This window comes from Balaenoptera borealis (genome assembly GCF_965194805.1).
Source record: "Balaenoptera borealis genome assembly, chromosome: 7".
Classification (NCBI taxonomy): Eukaryota; Metazoa; Chordata; class Mammalia; order Artiodactyla; family Balaenopteridae; genus Balaenoptera; species Balaenoptera borealis.
The window spans coordinates 60,707,099-60,724,946 of NC_138864.1; the positions used below are offsets into that span (position 1 = coordinate 60,707,099).

The following is a 17,848-nucleotide window of genomic DNA, read 5'->3' on the forward strand; positions in this document are numbered from 1 at the left end:
GAGAATCAACTATAGACCAAATATTCTTGGCTCTGGTTTGAGAATCTTAAAGGATATTAAAAGATTTGGATTAATCATGGAGTTATGCATAATATTACTCCTTCCCAAAGCTATATGTGTTGCCTAAATAGAATTTTATTTTTATTTTACTAACTTCTAAGTGTGGCTTAGTATCAAACAAACCTTCAACTCTGAAGCCACTCTTTTATATTCTTTTAGCACACAAAATATATATAATGTCAATTATCTACAGTTAATAAAGAGTGAATGAACCTCTTTACACATCTGCATAAATCTGTGAATACAGTAAAGGACAGTTTGATAGGTTGGGGATTTTTCCAGTAGAGCTTTTTTGATACACACTCTTCTCTTCTTGCAACTCTCTAGTGTATGAATTGAAAATTGTGGTCTCTTCGATTTTTTTGAACCAGAGTTAAAACTTAAATGTAAACCTTTCTCTTAAGAAAGACCCCAAAATTTAATTCCCCCATTATGATGTCTTATTAATTTCTTCTTGATTGTGTGTGTGTAGAGGAAGAATGAGAATGTAGAGAAAGAGAAAAGCAATATACACATATACACATATTTTTATGTCAACATTTTCTTGAGAGAGTTGTTCTAAAACAATTGCATTGTAAGCTTATGTTTTGTATGCACATACAAGAAGAACTTGTAGAGATTAGGTATTACTGATTTAGCCAGGTTTATCTCAAATTGGGAAAATAGAGAAAATATGTTGTACATATTTATACATAATAAATACATATTCATAATTATATACAATTAACAATACTCATTGGCAATGCAGATTCAACGCAATTTTTGTGATTGTACAACTTTAATATTCGTGACTTCACTAGCCTGTGATGTGAAAATGATTTTATACGCTTTTTTTCTAAACCCAAATTAAAACATGAACCCACGTGGTTTCTGTCAGAAACTAACCTGACTCACAGTATCCTCCCCAGCAATTTCATGCATGCTGTAGACTAAGTACCTTAGTTTCTTTCACCCTTTATTTTTCGTCTTGTCAGCATGCTATTATTACCTTCATGAGAAAACCACTTTCCTGGGCACGGCCGTCTGCAGTCTGAAGCATCCCTCTGTGTCCCACAGCAGCCCCCTAGGAGGGACTGTACTTGCGTTCAGAGTATCAGTCTTAAATGCTCTTCCAGCTCACTCAAGAGAGCTTGATCACAGATGCATGCAGTTCCAGGAGGTAGAGGCTGGACTCTCCCTGAAACTGCGATCATGTTTTTGTTGCTACAGGGACATGTGCTACCACTAAAGAGGAGCAGAGGGAGGGAGGCCTGTCTCCGCTTGGCTCTCTACCAGAAGCACTGTAGATTCCTGGGTGTTTGGGCCCAACTACACCTGGACCATACGGCAAGCAGTGTCTGCTCTCTACTATATCCCCATCCAAAGGACTTAGCTTATTTCTTGTATTACGATTAGACACTCCCCAGAATGGGTGATAGCGCTGTCATCCATTCTCTTCAAGAGAAATAGTGTGAATATTGATACATTTCCCAAGGTCTGAATTTTTTAGTCTCAGCCATGGTCCACTTGTAACACTCTCAAAAAGATTTTTTTTCCCCCAAAAATAGCTCATATCTACCTGGGAGAAATATGTTTTTTAAAATTAATTTATCTTTATATATTTATTTTTTGGTTGCGTTGGGTCTTCGTTGCTGCACGCGGGCTTTCTCTAGTTGCGGCGAGCGGGGGCTACTCTTCGTTGTGGTGCGCGGGCTTCTCATTGCAGTGGTTTCTCTTGTTGCGGAGCGTGGGCTCTAGGTGCGCAGGCTTCAGTAGTTGTGGCTTGCGGGCTCTAGAGAGCAGACTCAGTAGTTGTGGCTCACGGGCTTAGTTGCTCCGAGACATGTGGGATCTTCCCGGACCAGGGATCGAACCCGTGTCCCCTGCATTGGCAGGCGGATTTTTAACCACTGTGTTCACCAGGGAAGTCCCCTGGGAGAAATATGTTATGAGCCTTGAATAAATTAAAGAAGACAATTATACAAGGTAACACAGGAGTGGACAAAGTATGTAAAAGACTGCTTTTTTCCTTTGTGATCTTTATTATGGTAAAAGAGTATTTTGGAGACCAACTAGTTATTCAGTAGCAATTCCCATTAAGTGTGTTTTACTTTTTGCCATATAAATTTTGCATATCTGATGTAACTTTCTTGAGAACACAGTTTTCCATATTTTATAAAAGAGCCTGAGGCTCCTAGAGGCCAAGTGAAGATCCTACGATCACATAGCTTGTAAGTGGCACAAGCAGGACCACAATCCTGTATTTTTTAATTCCCCCCTACACGGCTTCTCATCAATAGGATCTAAATGTTATCCTAAATTACAATAAAAAATGACCAATAATAGATACGTTGATAAAAATTTTAGAATCTATTTATTCAGTTGTGTATTTTTGTTTTGATTCTCATTCTTCTACGGGCTTCAGGCCAACTGTCAGAGTTAGTCATTAACAGTAGATGTGTATCTCCTGGTATTAAGATGAGAACTACATAGCAGACCACATCCTGGTCCCTAATTATTGAACATCTCTTATGTTCAGGATCTCTGGGTCCTATGGAAATTCTACAAGGAGATAAAGGCACATTCTACAAAGAGATAAGGCAGGATGCCTATTCTCTTTGACACTTTTTCTGGAAAGGTGAGAAACAAATGAAAATCATGGCAATGGAAAGTGATATGGTAAAAGTGAAATTAGTGGTATCATTATCTTTCTTTGGTATTCACATAGCATGTTCATTACCAATTATATTTTATATTGAAATGTTTTCTTTATACACCTCTGTTCACTTTTAAGATGAAATCTTCTTGAGGCTAATCGTTAAATTTTAGTCCTCTGGTTAACTCCAGATTATATTAAATATAATGGTAATCTGCTAAGGTCCCTTTCAGGTATAAAATTTAATTTCTGTCTAGCAGCAGTATCAACAATCCTTTAGTTAAGCCTTTATCTGTTGGGATATAAATTGTCAAGTTTAGTTTACAGCCTGGCTGAGCAAGAGAATATATAAATCAAATGATATCTAAGAATCCATTGAAGCATATGTAATATGTTAGAATCTCAATTTATAAATTCATATGTCGAAAAATATCTATTTTTGTAAAATCAACTCACCCCTGATTTCAGGCCCCAATCCTGTGCAGTTGGAATAAAAGTCAACCTCTGGCATTGTTCAGGCTCCTCTTGCATCCGGGGTGTACAAAGAACCTGGATCTCAGGAAGCACCAGAGCATCAGAACTGCCCCTCTAGTCCTCAGCCATCACTCCTCACTGTCCCTAAAAGGCCAGCAATCAAGACTAGCAAAATGACCCAGGTCCCTGTATCCTTTTTTTAAATGTTGATTTGAGAATATAGTAGTCCATGCCTATATTTTGTTTTTACATATGTATGCATTCTTTTTAAAATATTCTTTTCCATTATGGTTTATTATAGGATATTGAATATAGTTCCCTGTGCTATACAGTAGGATCTTGTTTATCCGTTCTATCAATACATACGGTAGCTTACATCTGCTAAGTCCGGTCTCCCACTCCATCCCTCCCCCAGTACCCTCCCCCTTGGCAAACACAAGTCTGCTCTCTATGTCTGTGACTCTGTTTCGTAGATAGGTTCATTTGTGTCATACTTTAGATTCTACATATAAGTGATATCATATGGTGTTTGTCTTTCTCTTTCTGACTTACTTCACTTAGTATGATAATTTCTAATTGCATCCATGTTGCTGCAAATGGCATTATTTTGTTCTTTTTTATGGCTGAGTAATATTCCATTGTATATATGTACCACATTTTCTTTATCCATTCATATGTCAATGGACATTTAGATTGTTTCCATGTCTTGGCTGTTGTGAATAGGGGTTCTATGAACATTGGGGTGCATGTATCTTTTCGAATTATAGTTTTGTCTGGGTATATGCCCAGGAGTGGGATTGCTGGATCATATGGTAATTCTATTTTTAGTTTTCTGAGGAACTTCCATACAGTTTTCCATAGTGGCTGCACCAACTTACATTGCCACCAGCAGTGTAGGAGGGTTCCCTTTTTTCCACACCCTCTCCAGCATTTGTTATTTGTAGACTTTTTATGTTGGCCATTCTGACCAGTGTGTGATAGTGCCTCATTGTAGTTTTGATTTGCATTTCTCTAATGATTAGTGATGTTGAGCATCCTTTCATGTGTTTGTTGGCAATCTGTATATCTTCTTTGGAGAAATGTCTAGGTCTTCTGCCCATTTTTGGATTGGGTTGTTTGTTTTTTTGATATTGAGCTGCATGAGCTGCTTGTAAATTTTGGAGATTAATCCTTTGTCAGTTGTTTTGTTTGAAATATTTTCTCGCATTCTGAGGGTTGTCTTTTCGTCTTGTTTATGGTTTCCTTTGCTATGCAACAGTTTTTAAGTTTCATTAGGTCCCATTTATTTATTTTTGTTTTTATTTCCATTTCTCTAGGAGGTGGGTCAAAAAGGATCTTGCTGTAGTTTATGTCATAGAGTGTTCTGCCTATGTTTTCCTCTAAGAGTTTTACAATGTCTGGCCTTAAATTTAGGTCTTTATTCCATTTTGAGTTTATTTTTGTGTATGGTGTTAGGGAGTGTTCTAATTTCATTCTTTTACATGAATTCTTTTCCAGTATTCTCAGCACCACTTACTGAAGAGGCTGTCTTTTCTCCATTGTATATTCTTGCCTCCTTTATCAAAAATAAGGTGATGGGGTTGAAAGGAGGGAGAGGCAAGAGGGAAGAGTTATGGGGATATATATAAATATATATATGTATGTGTATATATATATATATAGCTAATTCACTTTGTTATAAAGCAGAAACTAACACACCATTGTAAAGCAATTATACTCCAATAAAGATGTTAAAAAAATAAAAAATAAGGTGACCATATGTGCGTGGGTTTATCTCTGGGCTTTCTGTCCTGGTCCATTGATCTATATTTCTGTTTTTGTGCCAGTACCATACTGTTTTGATTACTGTAGCTTTGTAGTATAGTCTGAAGTTCGGGAGCCTGATTCCTCCAGCTCCATTTTTCTTTCTCAAGATTGCTTTGGCTATGTGGGGTCTTTTGTGTTTCAATACAAATTGTGAAATTTTTTGTTCTAGTTCTGTGAAAAATAACATTGGTAGTTTGATAGGGATTGCATTAATCTGTAGATTGCTTTGGGTAGTATAGTCATTTTCACAATGTTGATTCTTTCAATTCAAGAGCATGGTATATCTCTCTATCTGTTTGTATCATCTTTAATTTCTTTCATCAGTGTCTTATAGTTTTCTGCATACAGGTCTTTTGTCTCCTTAGGTAGGTTTATTCCTAGGTATTTTATTCTTTTTGTTGCAGTGGTAAATGGAAGTATTTCCTTAATTTCTCTTTCAGATTTTTCATCATTAGTGTATAGGAATGCAAGAGATTTCTGTGCATTAATTTTGTATCCTGCTATTTTACCAAATTCATTGATTAGCTTCAGTAGTTTTCTGGTAGCATCTTTAGGATTCTCTATATATAGTATCATGTCATCTGCAAACAGTGACAGTTTTACTTCTTCTTTTCTCATTTGGATTCCTTTTATTTCTTTTTCTTCTCTGATGGCTGTGGCTAACACTTCCAAAACTATGTTGAATAAGAGTGGTGAGAGTGGGCAACCTTGTCTTGTTCTGGATCTTAGTGGAAATGGTTTCAGTTTTTCACCATTGAGAATGATGTTTGCTGTGGGTTTTTCATATATGGCCTTTATTATGTTGAGGTAAGTTCCCTCTATGCCTACCTTCTGCAGAGTTTTTATCATAAATGGCTGTTGAATTTTGTCGAAAGCTTTTTCTGCATATATTGAGATGATCATGTGCTTTTTCTCCTTCAGTTTGTTAATATGGTGTATCACATTGATTGATTTGTGTATATTGTAGACCCTTGCATTCTTGGGATAAACCCCACTTGATCATGGTGTATGATCCTTTTAATGTGCTGTTGGATTCTGTTTGCTACTATTTTGTTGAGGATTTTTGCATCCACATTCATCAGAGATATTGGCCTGTAGTTTTCTTTTTTTGTAACATCTTTGTCTGGTTTTGGTATCAGGTTGATGGTGGCCTCATAGAGTGAGTTTGGGAGTGTTCCTCCCTCTGCTATATTTTGGAAGAGTTTGAGAAGGATAGGTGTTAGCTCTTCTCTAAACGTTTGATAGAATTTGCCTGTGAAGCCATCTGTCCTGGGCTTTTGTTTGTTGGAAGATTTTAAATCACAGTTTCAATTTCAGTGCTTGTGATTGGCTTGTTTATACTTTCTATTTCTTCCTGGTTTAGTCTCAGAAGGTTGTGCTTTTCTAAGATTTTGCCCATTTCTTCCAGGTTGTCCATTTTATTGGCATGTAGTTGCTTGTAGTAATCTCTTATGACCCTTTGTATTTCTACAGTGTCAGTTGCTACTTCTCTTTCATTTCTAATTCTATTGATTTGCGTCTTCTCCCTTTTTTTCTTGATGAGTCTGGCTAATGGTTTATCAATTTTGTTTATCTTAAAAAACCAGCTTTTAGTTTTACTGATCTTTGCTATCGTTTCCTTCATTTCTTTTTGATTTATTTCTGATCTGATCCTTATGATTTCTTTCCTTCTGCTAACTTTGAGGGTTTTTTGCTCTTCTCTTTCTAATTGCTTTAGGTGTAAGGTTAGGTCTTTTATTTGAGGTGTGTCTTGTTTCTTAAGGTAGGGTTGTATTGCTATAAACTTCCCTCTTAGAACTGCTTTTGCTGCATCCCATAGGTTTTGGTTCGTCGTGTTTTCATTGTCATTTGTTTCTAGGTATTTTTTTAAAATTTCCTCTTTGATTTCTTCAGTGATCTCTTGGTTATTTAGTACCATACTGTTTAGCCTCCATGTGTTTGTATTTTTTACAGATTTTTTCCTGTAATTGATATCTAGTCTCATAGTGTTGTGGTCAGAAAAGATACTTGATATGATTTCAATTTTCTTAAATTTACCAAGGCTTCATTTGTGACCCAAGATATCTATACAAATATATATCTAGCCCAGAGAATGTTCTTGAGCACTTGAGAAGAAAGTCTATTCTGTTGGTTTTGGATGGAATGTCCTATAAATATCAATTAATCCATCTTATTTAATGTATCATTTAAAGCTTGTGTTTCCTTATTTATTTTCATTTTGGTTGATCTGTCCATTGATGAAAGTGGGATGTTAAAGTCCCCTACTATTATTGTGTTACTTTCGATTTCCCCTTTATGGCTGTTAGCATTTGCATTATGTATTGAGGTGCTCCTATGTTGGGTGCATAAATATTTACAACTGTTATATCTTCTTCTTGGATTGATCCCTTGATTATTATGTAGTGTCCTTGTTTGTCTCTTGTAATAGTCTTTATTTTAAAGTCTATTTTGTCTGATATGAGAATTGCTACTCCAGCTTTCTTTTGATTTCCATTTGCATGGAATATCTTTTTCCATCCGTTCACTTTCAGTCTGTATGTGTCACTGGGTCTGAAGTGGGTCTCTTGTAGACAGCCTATATACGGGTCTTGTTTTTCTATCCATTCAGCCAGTCTGTGTCTTTTGGTTGGAGCATTTTATCCATTTACATTTAAGGTAGTTATCAATATGTATGTTCCTATTACCATTTTGTTAATTGTTTTGGGTTTGTTATTGTAGGTCTTTTCCTTCTCTTGTGAATCCTGCCTAGAGAAGTCCTTTAGCATTTGTTGTAAAGCTGGTTTGGTGGTGCTGAATTCTCTTAGCTTTTGCTTTTCTGTAAAGGTTTTGATTTCTCCATTGAATCTGAATGAGATCCTTTCTGGGTAGAGTAATCTTGGCTGTAGGTTTTTCCCTTTCATCACTTTAAAGATGTCCTGCCACTCCCTTCTGGCTTGCAGAGTTTCTGCTGAAATATCAGCTGTTAACCTTATGGGGATTCCCTTGTATGTTATTTGTTGCTCTTATCTTGCTGCTTTTAATATGTTTTCTTTGCATTTAATTTTTGATAGTTTGATTAATATGTGTCTTGGCATGTTTCTCCTTGGATTTATCCTGTATGAGACTCTCTGCGCTTCCTGGACTTGATTGACTATTTCCTTTCCCATATTGGGGAAGTTTTCAACTATAATCTCTTCAAATATTTTCTCAGTACGTTTTTTTTTCTCTTCTTCTTCTGAGACCCCTATATATTTGAATGTTGGTGCATTTAATGTTGTCCCAGAGGTCTCTGAGACTGTCCTCAATTCTCTTAATTCTTTTTTCTTTATTCTGCTCTGGGGTAGTTATTTCCACTATTTTATCTTCCAGGTCATTTATCCATCCATCTGCCTCAGTTATTCTGCTACTGATTCCTTCTAGAGAATTTTTAATTTCATTTATTGTGGTGTTTATCATTGTTTGTCTGCTCTTTAGTTCTTCTAGGTCCTTGTTAAACGTTTCTTGTATTTTCTCCATTCTATTTCCAAGAGTTCGGATCATCTTTACTATCGTTACTCTGAATTCTTTTTCAGGTCGACTGCCTATTTCCTCTTCATTTGTTTGGTCTGGTGGGTTTTTACCTTGCTCCTTCATCTGCTGTGTATTTCTCTGTCTTCTCATTTTGCTTAACTTACTGTGTTTGGGGTCTTCTTTTCACAGCCTGTGGGTTCATAATTCCTGTTGTTTTTGGTGTCTGCCCCCAGTGGGTAAGGTTGGTTCAGTGGGTTGTGTAGGCTTCCTGGTGGTGGGGACTGGTGCCTGTGTTGTGGTGGATGAGGCTGGATCTTGTCTTTCTGGTGGGCAGGACCGCGTCCAGTGGTGTGTTTTGGGGTGTGTTTGAACTTAGTATGAGTTTAGGCAGCCTCTCTGCTAAGGGGTGGGTTTGTGTTCCTGTCTTGCTAGTTGTTTGGCATGGGGTGTCCAGCACTGGAGCTTTCTGGTCGTTGAGTGGAGCTGGGTCTTAGCATTGAGATGGAGATCTCTGGGAGAGCTTTTGCCATTTGATATTACGTGGGGCTGGGAGGTCTCTGGTGGACCAATGTCCTGAACTCGGCTCGCCCACCCCCGAGGCTCAGGCCTGACACCCAGCCGGAGCACCAAGACCCTGTCAGCCGCATGGCACTGGATGTGGCAGTCTCCATTATGAAGTCAGATTATGAGGGTCTACAATTGCTGTTCAGCTAGAACAGGCTGACTTGGTAGCAATTTGTCTACGAGGCTGTCTCCAGCAGCTGGTGGCTAAAAGAATAGGTCTCCGCATGTACTGCCAGAATCTTAAACATTTTTATAGAGGTCTTCACTGGGTTCAGTCATGGATTCGGTACAGAGAGTCTCAAGAACACCTTACTCTCTCAAGGTTGTGTGTTTGAAACAGCTCCTAAGCCTGAGGGTCTACAAGCTGCAGGAAGACGAGACCACCCGGGGCGGCCTGCAAGCCGTGATTCTTGCCATGAACCCCGCTGCTGCCGTTGTGGAATCCGGCTTCCCCCACCGCTCTGCAGTGAGTTTTCAGTGAAGCCTTCTCTCTGTGCTGATGAGATTCATGCTACCTGGGTTGCCCAAAGCCATAGAGCGCGTAAATGTTGGGGCGGGGGTACAAACCCAGCAAATCTGGCTCCAAGGTCTCTGTTACGTCACCCAACGAGAGTGGGGAGGCCACGCACCTAAACGCCTCACCCCCGCGAGGCGCCTCCTCAAACCCACACCGCCGCAGGATAAGTCACCCATGCCAGCACTCCTGTGCAGCCGCACAAAACCTAAACAACATTTTTACACTTGGATATCTTACTATTTCTATTTAGTTAAACTTAATAAAAAACTGAGGTTGTACTTTCTCCCCTAGTTTGACTTGTTCTCCAAGTTCATGTTACCAGGGCTTGCTGCTCTTCCTCTTTTAGAGTTTTGGACCCTTTTTCTTAACCTTGTTCCCTCTGCAACTGCCTACCTTTGAACTATCCATTAAATCGAGACTTTCTTATTTCTCCTGCCATCACTTTAGTTTATGCCCTCAACCGTATAAGTCAGTCACGCCTTACATGCCACATATGCCAGCACACCACTTACCATTTCCTGATCACGCTGTGCTCTTTTGCCTTATGCCTTTGAACATGCTGTTGCTGCCTGATGTGCTCTATTATTATATTTTTACACACATTTACTTCTTCTTCATCTGTGCTTATGTCATACTTTCACGCTATTATAGAACTTACAGTGCCTTACCACTAGGCAAGTTAAGAGTAGATAGCATGTTTTACACATCTCTATTTCCTTTGAATCTACACTATTAAATGTTGGTAACAGGTGTAAAAGAATTTAGGCAAGCTTAACACTGAATGGGCCTCCCAAATCTTCTTTCCCTTCATAAGCCACATAAATAATGTTCTTCTCATTCTTCATTCCTGATCCACACTCTTCAGTAACTCTGTACCTACTTCTCCCGCAAGTAAATCCACCATTTGTCTGTTGTTATGGCCCATCCTCTTAGTCTACCCCACTATTTGCAGCCAGGTTCTACTCTAGTTTACCTTTTACTTCAGTCTTTTCCTAAGGTATACAAAGAGTTCAAACAAGCTCTTGAAATCTTGTTCACTTATCTGCTGCTTTAATGGAAGCTAAGCTCCACCTGGTGGTAGAATTTGCTTCTCTTGTTTGGACTTGAGCACATGCAGTGAGATCAATTCAGCAGGGAAACAAATTTGTACACATCTCTATATATGCAAACATGTATATATATGTATTACATATGTGTGTGAGTGTGTGTTTTGCAGGCTTTCCTCTGTTACAAAAGTAGTGAAATATGCTTGTTAATTTATTTTACCGACATTGACGTTTAAAACACGGCATTCAGCATTTGATTATTATAAACATTGTGTGATATTCAGGCTCTCAGCAATGACCAGAATGATCTTAGTGTGATAATCACAAACCAAATATTTCCTACCACCCCTGTCCCACATCAAAATTGGTTTTTGAAAGGACTTAATTTATGCTTTGGTACTAAAGGAAGTTTATTAAAAGGCCTTTATGATTCATATAAAATTATAAAAATAAAATGGAAAAATGTTTGAAAATATTAACTCAAGTCATATTTTAAAGCAGGATAGTCCAACCCTTTACTCAGTACATGAGTATGTTCTTTCTCTCTCACAAGCAAGCGAGCACAGTATTATGTTTACCCTTTATGTTGAGCGACATTTTGTAGCATATAGCTTTATGAAGACTAGAAAATTAGCCAGAGTTTACACACTGGAAGCTCTGCAGCTGGATTTAACCCACAGATATGTTTTTTCATGTTTCTACTAAAATATGAAATAATTGCCTCTGTTTGAAAATTGGAAAATTTCATTATAAAAATGCAGCTATCTAGCAATGAGGGGTCTTTTTCTTGCAAATCAAGTGATCTCAACCTGAGGAGTAAGTACCCTTTTTAGATGTGGTGCACACTCTAATTTTCCATAAGCCCCATTACTCCTTAACGTATCACACTCTGCCTCCTTTTCTTTATTGCCTGGCTTCTGTAGGCACTGACGTTTAGGACCACTGGCATTCATCTGTGATGCCTATCTGAGAAATTCATATTCTGGTCGGAGGAGAAAATGAAGAAAGATGGGTCAATAACCATCAGAAAAGTGAAAGAAACAACCCAAACAAAAGGTATAAAATTGCTTTCTCTGTAATTTTGCACAACGCCCCACTGGTGGCATAGGTGTACTTCCAATGGTATCATATTTAAGGAAAAGGACTATCTTCCCTAACTACTGGCTGACAAATTTTAGAGGTTTCATTTTCCTTCAAATACCAACTCCTGGACTGAGAAATATCTGAAGTTATGTTATTTATTTTCACTTTGAGAGTATTTTAGTTGTTAGGCTAAAATCTAGGCACCGACATAAATGTATTTGCCTTCTCCACCCAATCAAACCACCTCCTGAACAGTGAATATTACTACTAAGCCAGTGTTGCCCAGCCTTCCTAACCCGGTCCACATCTAATGAACTTATATATTTCATGCTCCAACACTTTTTTGATTTGCATTTTGTATCTCCCTTTAAAGGGGCGCCTCTTCTATGGTTAGTAGTGACCATGTTTTCACTATCCTCACCGGTTGTAGTTGGACAGAATAATGGCCCCCCAAAGATGTTCATATCCTAATCCCCATAACCTGTAAACATATTACATTACATGGCAGAGGAGGATTAGGATTGAAGATGAAACTAAGACTGCTTATCAGCTGACCTTAAATAGATGACCCTGGATTAAATAGGTGGGTCCAATAATGACAGTGGTCCTTAAAAGTGGAGACAGAGGCCAGGAGGAGCTTCGGAGGTGTGACTATGGAAGAGTGATCAGAGTGGTGCAGCATTGCTGGCTTTGAACAGAAGAAGGGGCCACAAACCAAGGCATGTGGGTATCCTTTAGAAGCTGGAAAAGACTAGGAAACAGATTTGCCTCTAGAAATGCAGCCCTGCTGACACCTTGATTTTAGACCAGGGAGCTCTGAGTTCCATCCTATGAAACTATAAGATAATAAGTTTGTGTTGTTTTAAGCCACCAAGTTTGTGGTAATTTTTTACAACAACAATGAAAAACTAGTATACTGGCAAAGAAGTTTCCTTTGAAGTTTGTTCTCTGACATTTTTGTTATGAAAAAGCGTATTTTTTCAAGATAAAAATTGTACTAAAACATAATTTTTGGAACAGTGCAAGTTTCTTCCTGCTTTCTTCTCCTCCTTTTCTTTCCCCTGTCTTGAGAATCATTATTTTAACCCACTCCTACCCCTCCATAGAAGAGAGAGAAGGTCATGGTTGAAGAACTGTGCTCCTACAGTGTGGAGCTGCAAATAGGAAACCTATGGTTGAAAGAGCTAACAAAAGGTAGAAGGCAGCAAAAAACAAACAAAAAACCTTACTTTTATTTTTCCCAAGATTCCTATAATCTCTGCACCATAGAAGATTTCTTTTTTTCTGTTGCTTTTGTTTTGTTTTGTTTTTCTTTTTTTTTTAAATTAATTAATTAATTTATTTCTTTCTGGCTGTTTTGGGTCCTCGTTTCTGTGCGAGGGCTTTCTCTAGTTGCGGCGAGCGGGGGCCACTCTTCATCGCGGTGCGCAGGCCTCTCACTGTCGCGGCCTCTCTTGTTGCAGAGCACAGGCTCCAGACGCGCAGGCTCAGTAGTTGTGGCTCACGGGCCCAGTTGCTCTGCGGCATGTGGGATCCTCCCAGACCAGGGCTCGAACCCGTGTCCCCTGCATTGGCAGGCAGATTCTCAACCACTGCGCCACCAGGGAAGCCCTTTTCTGTTGCTTTTGAACCACAAAACTGCTGAACTGTTTTGCAGCCCACTGAGAGTGATGCTGCATAAACTTTTCCATGAGATTATGGCACAGTAAGAACCTGTTGTGATCTGTATGGTATCATTGACAGGCACTTATACGTACACTTAACTAGAATTCTTAATACATTTTAAAGTATCAACCTGAAAGTAAAATATCTACTGAAAACTTTTTCACATTAAGTTTATACATTTTCATGATGCTATTTTCTGGAAGTTTAACAAACTCTCATTAGTTAGGATCAGACTAATGTCACTCATCATCTTGGTATTCATGTCATTAAACATAACACATTATATATAGTAGCTGCTCAATATATGGGTGAGTGAATAAATCCAGCTTTTCAATTTATTGGCACTTTCTCTGGTTTAGCCAAAAGTAGGATATAAAGCTATGGTTTTCTCGTCTCAGTTTTGCTCTGGGATTCTCAGAGTATAATTTCTCCGAGCTCAAGGTGGTCCTAGAATTTAAAGATAGATATTTTTCAATATGGCCTCTAAAATGTTAGACAACTATGTAATTTAGCGCTTATTCAAAGAAACCAAATACCTTTCCCAGAAGGGAAATTGAATCAGGAGATGTCACGTTGCCCTTCAAAAGGCAATTTCTAAGGGACTTGAAAGGGTTGAATTTTAGAGCCTACCTACCTCCACCCCCATTCCTTTATAAGGACCTGTGAAGAAGTTTTTTTAGTCCCTGATGCTGATTCTTACACTTTCATATCTATACTGAAAATCATGTGGAGATACTGTTAATTATGTTGCGTATCATGCAGCATCCCTAGAAATTCAGATTGGGTAGGCCTTGGGTTGCATCGTGGAAATTGTGTTTTGTAAAAATTGTGCACATGTGCTGCAGGTGACATCGAAGGCCAGGCTGTGAGAAATGTTGCCTTAGGTTGCTTGATGTGCCTATATTGTTGTTCACGTGTACAAACATCATCGTGTGCCCATGTACTCTAATCTACAAAGAAATCCACTGCTCTCCAGTTGCCCGTATCCCCATACCTCTCCTCTGCCTCCCACCTGCCCCCTCACCCAATTGTGTAATGATTTTCCAAAGCCATGCTTCCCCCCAACACCAAGACCTAGGGTGGTAGATACAATTAAAATTATTATAGTAGAAAAAGTCCTGTAATTCTCCTCTGGGGAAGGTGGCGCTTTGCTTCTGAAAAGGGCTGAACTTCCTTTTCTGTGGGTTAATGGATCTGGGCTAGATAAGTATGTGTCTTGCATGTTCCTGTCTCTTTCTTTAAATATGTCTCTTCCATCCTACATCGATAGTGCCCTGTCTCCAGGGTTTCCCTCACCATGACACAGTATAAGACCTGTCCTAAGTCTCATTGATCTCCACACCTTTCCTCACTCCTTCTTACCACCAAAACACCTCTATCAGCAGCAGATAATCAGAAAGGCAAGTTAATCTGTCAGATGGTATAAATGAGAATTTGTAAGTATTGGTGAAGCCAAGCATTAAGCCTGGGCCTTTATCTTCATCAGTAGTGAGCATGGCTTAAGCATCTACTGAGTTGTACGCTCTGTGCTAGCACAAAGGAGCAAAGGGCAGGAGGATTTTCTGCTCAAGGGGCGTTAACGCAATGGTGGGAATTTCAGTATGAAGCCTTCTAAATCGGGGAGATGAATCTGAGGGTATGTAAGGTAGGTATACCTTGTCCCTTTACTGAGACTAAGTGTTCAGATGTTTTTGCTTCACCCTTTGGGCAGTAAGACCCTTGAGGTCTTTTAGGCTTCACACAGGGCTCCTCTACTACTGTAGACTGGCAAAAGATAATCAGTTGCACTAGTTCTTCCACCACGTATAAATTAATTAAGTAGTTTCATACAAAGTGAAAGGATCATTTTTTTTTTAATTCAAATTAACAAACATTTATTGGGCATATTTGTCTCCATAAACTCTTTGTTATTTGGTACAACACTCAGTTTTGGATATGATGGGCAACGGTATTATATAATGGCAAATAAAGCAATGATTGTATATTTGTAATTTCATGGATTATTAATAGGGCATTCTTATTTTGTTACCCCCTCCTGAGACAATATATTTTTAAAATAGCTTCTTAATGCTACTGTTTTTCACTTGTTCAGTGGCTACTCTTATGATGAGATATTTTATAAATTCACTTTAGGGTGGGCAAAATGGAAAAGGGAATAAACTCTTCCCAGTTTCTTCAAGAGGTCCAAAAGTGCATGATACGAAGAATGGAATTTGCTTTGATATAAACATAACTTGCTAACAATAGTTATCCCAAGATAGAAACAGTAGCTTTCCTGAGGGAGTGAAACTTTGATCAGACATGATCTGGCTGCCTTTGAGGTTCCTGTATCACAGGGACGGTTGACTAAGTAATCTGCAAAGACCCTTCCCACTGAGGATCAGAATCCTAAAACTCAGAATGCACTGGCGTGTGTAGGGAGGTTGCTGAACTGTCCCTTTAAAAAATGCCCACTAGAGGGAGTATAACATCATAAATATTGCCTTTCAGTTGTTGCCTTACTTCTGGTAAGCCAGCAAGAAAGCAAGATTCAAGGGCAAATACCTAGAATTTATTTCATACTTTTAAAAATGTTTTTCTCATTAAAATCTTATGGACTATTTTGATAAGCGAAGAAAATTTTCTTCTAAAAAAATTAATGTAGCATATAGTATGTAACATTAATGTTATTTGTATATGTAAAGAATTCCAAATTTTAAATGACTGGCGGAAATAGAATCCAGATCACTTATTCGTGGTTATCAGTGTAAAACATCTTGGTTCTACATGGAGTATGTTTCACCAAGTGTTGTTAGTCTGTTGTTACTATTGTTTTATTTGCCATGGATATAATTCCATAATCTCCCTGTATGTTATAGCTTTCCCAGACATTTAAGATAAACTATTCCACTGGACAACTGGTTTGATTACATAGTATCAAAATCAAATGTTTCATTCTTAAATTTTTAAAAGAACCTGCCAGTCTGTCTTAGGAAAATTAAAAATGGGTATTTTTCAGAGATAAAAGCACATTCATTCTCTTTCTATTGTGGGTGGTTCTGCATTTAACTCTATTTTTTCCATTAAAATTTTCTTATTTTTTTCCCATAATTTTGACATTAAGTCTCCAAGTTCTGTTTTGGATTGGACTTTTAATATTTGAATATTTGGAGAAAAACGTTTTAAAATATTATAATCTATTTTGAAGCACTGACCATTAAAACATCAAAAGTTCAAAAGCAAAATATTTATGAAAGGTTGAGGCATTAGCCTTTTATTGGTAAAATATATTTTAAACTAGAATTTACATAATCTTCATCAAGGAGAAAGAAGCACATATATATTATTTCAAATATATTTTAATGTCTTAGCATCTTAACTATTTGAAGTGCATCTCTAACAGATCTTTTTTTTTCTTACCTTACTGTCAGCATCACTGGCCACAAAATAAACTTCCCTAAACTTCTCTAGTTCACTGAAAATTGTTACTTCTATTTAAATTGAGAATTTTCTTTTTCTTTTCCATTACAATTTAAAAAAAAAACCAGAAACCTACAGCTTGGCAAGTGATGTGTCAATGTGGAAACAGTAAGTTACTTTGATTCTGCATTGCCGTCTAATAAGTGAGTTGGGGTAGGGGTAACTTCGTGTTATGCTCCTTGGTTTCTTTCTTCCGTCTGCTTCTGCTTGCCTGGATGATGCTGTCACCGGGCCGGCTCTTGCATTACGCCGTATGTGAACGAAACCAATATCCAACCTTCCTCAAAAGCCAGGTTCATTTGTTATATTTTTGTTTTATTTATATTTAGAAAAATTTAGTATGAAATTAATACATACTTGTAAACAACCGAAAAATACGTAAATACTGATACTGAAGGACAGAAATTAAAAGGTAAATTTTTTTTCCTTCTCTTAGGTTTCGCTATCCCTCTGGAGCAATTTGAATCTTTCCAGATACTTTGTAGCACATGCAATCCTGTATGTGTATATATATATATATATATATATATATATATACACATTTTTATACATGGATATTTCTTTTGCCTTTTTTTTTCTAAACAAAAATGGAATCATATGAAAAATACTCTTCTGTGGACTGCTGTTTTCACTAACAATGTATTTTTAAGATGTTCCTGTGTCAGTACTTACAGAATTACTTCATTTTTTTTTACAGTTGTGTAAAATCCCATATTTTATTTAGACTCTAGTTTCCTATTGATAGACATTTAAATTGTTTCCCCTATTGCATTATATCAAATAGTGCTGTAGTGCAGGAATTTGAATATCATCTTTGGGATCTTGTGCATTTCCTACGTTTTTGTGGTTAAAACGCAATAGATGCTGAAAGCGTGGCTGGCTAACTATTTACTTTTTATTCATGGCCTGTTTCCACAGGGCTTTTAAGATGTCTGTGTTTTATATTGCTCTGTGTCTGTGAAAGATATTTACTTTTATCTACAAAACATGTTGGTTGCCAACAATCAGATTTCAAAAGAAAAAAATGCTAATTTCTCTGAGTGTATCTTT

The 17,848-nt window shown here is 37.7% G+C and overlaps 1 protein-coding gene across 4 annotated transcripts in view; it reads left to right on the forward strand.

The window, feature by feature from the left end:
* CRPPA (CDP-L-ribitol pyrophosphorylase A) overlaps window positions 1-17,848 on the forward strand; it is a 426,528-nt gene that overhangs the window by 350,401 nt on the left and 58,279 nt on the right. For 3 of the 4 annotated variants that reach the window (XM_082398506.1, XM_082398505.1, XM_082398507.1), the window contains exons 11-12: window positions 9,369-9,494; window positions 11,515-11,647. The gene's annotated coding sequence lies outside the window, so the exon portion shown is untranslated. Of the gene's footprint in view, window positions 1-9,368; window positions 9,495-11,514; window positions 12,398-17,848 lie in introns of all 4 variants that reach the window. The other variant, XM_082398504.1, reaches the window with a different exon arrangement.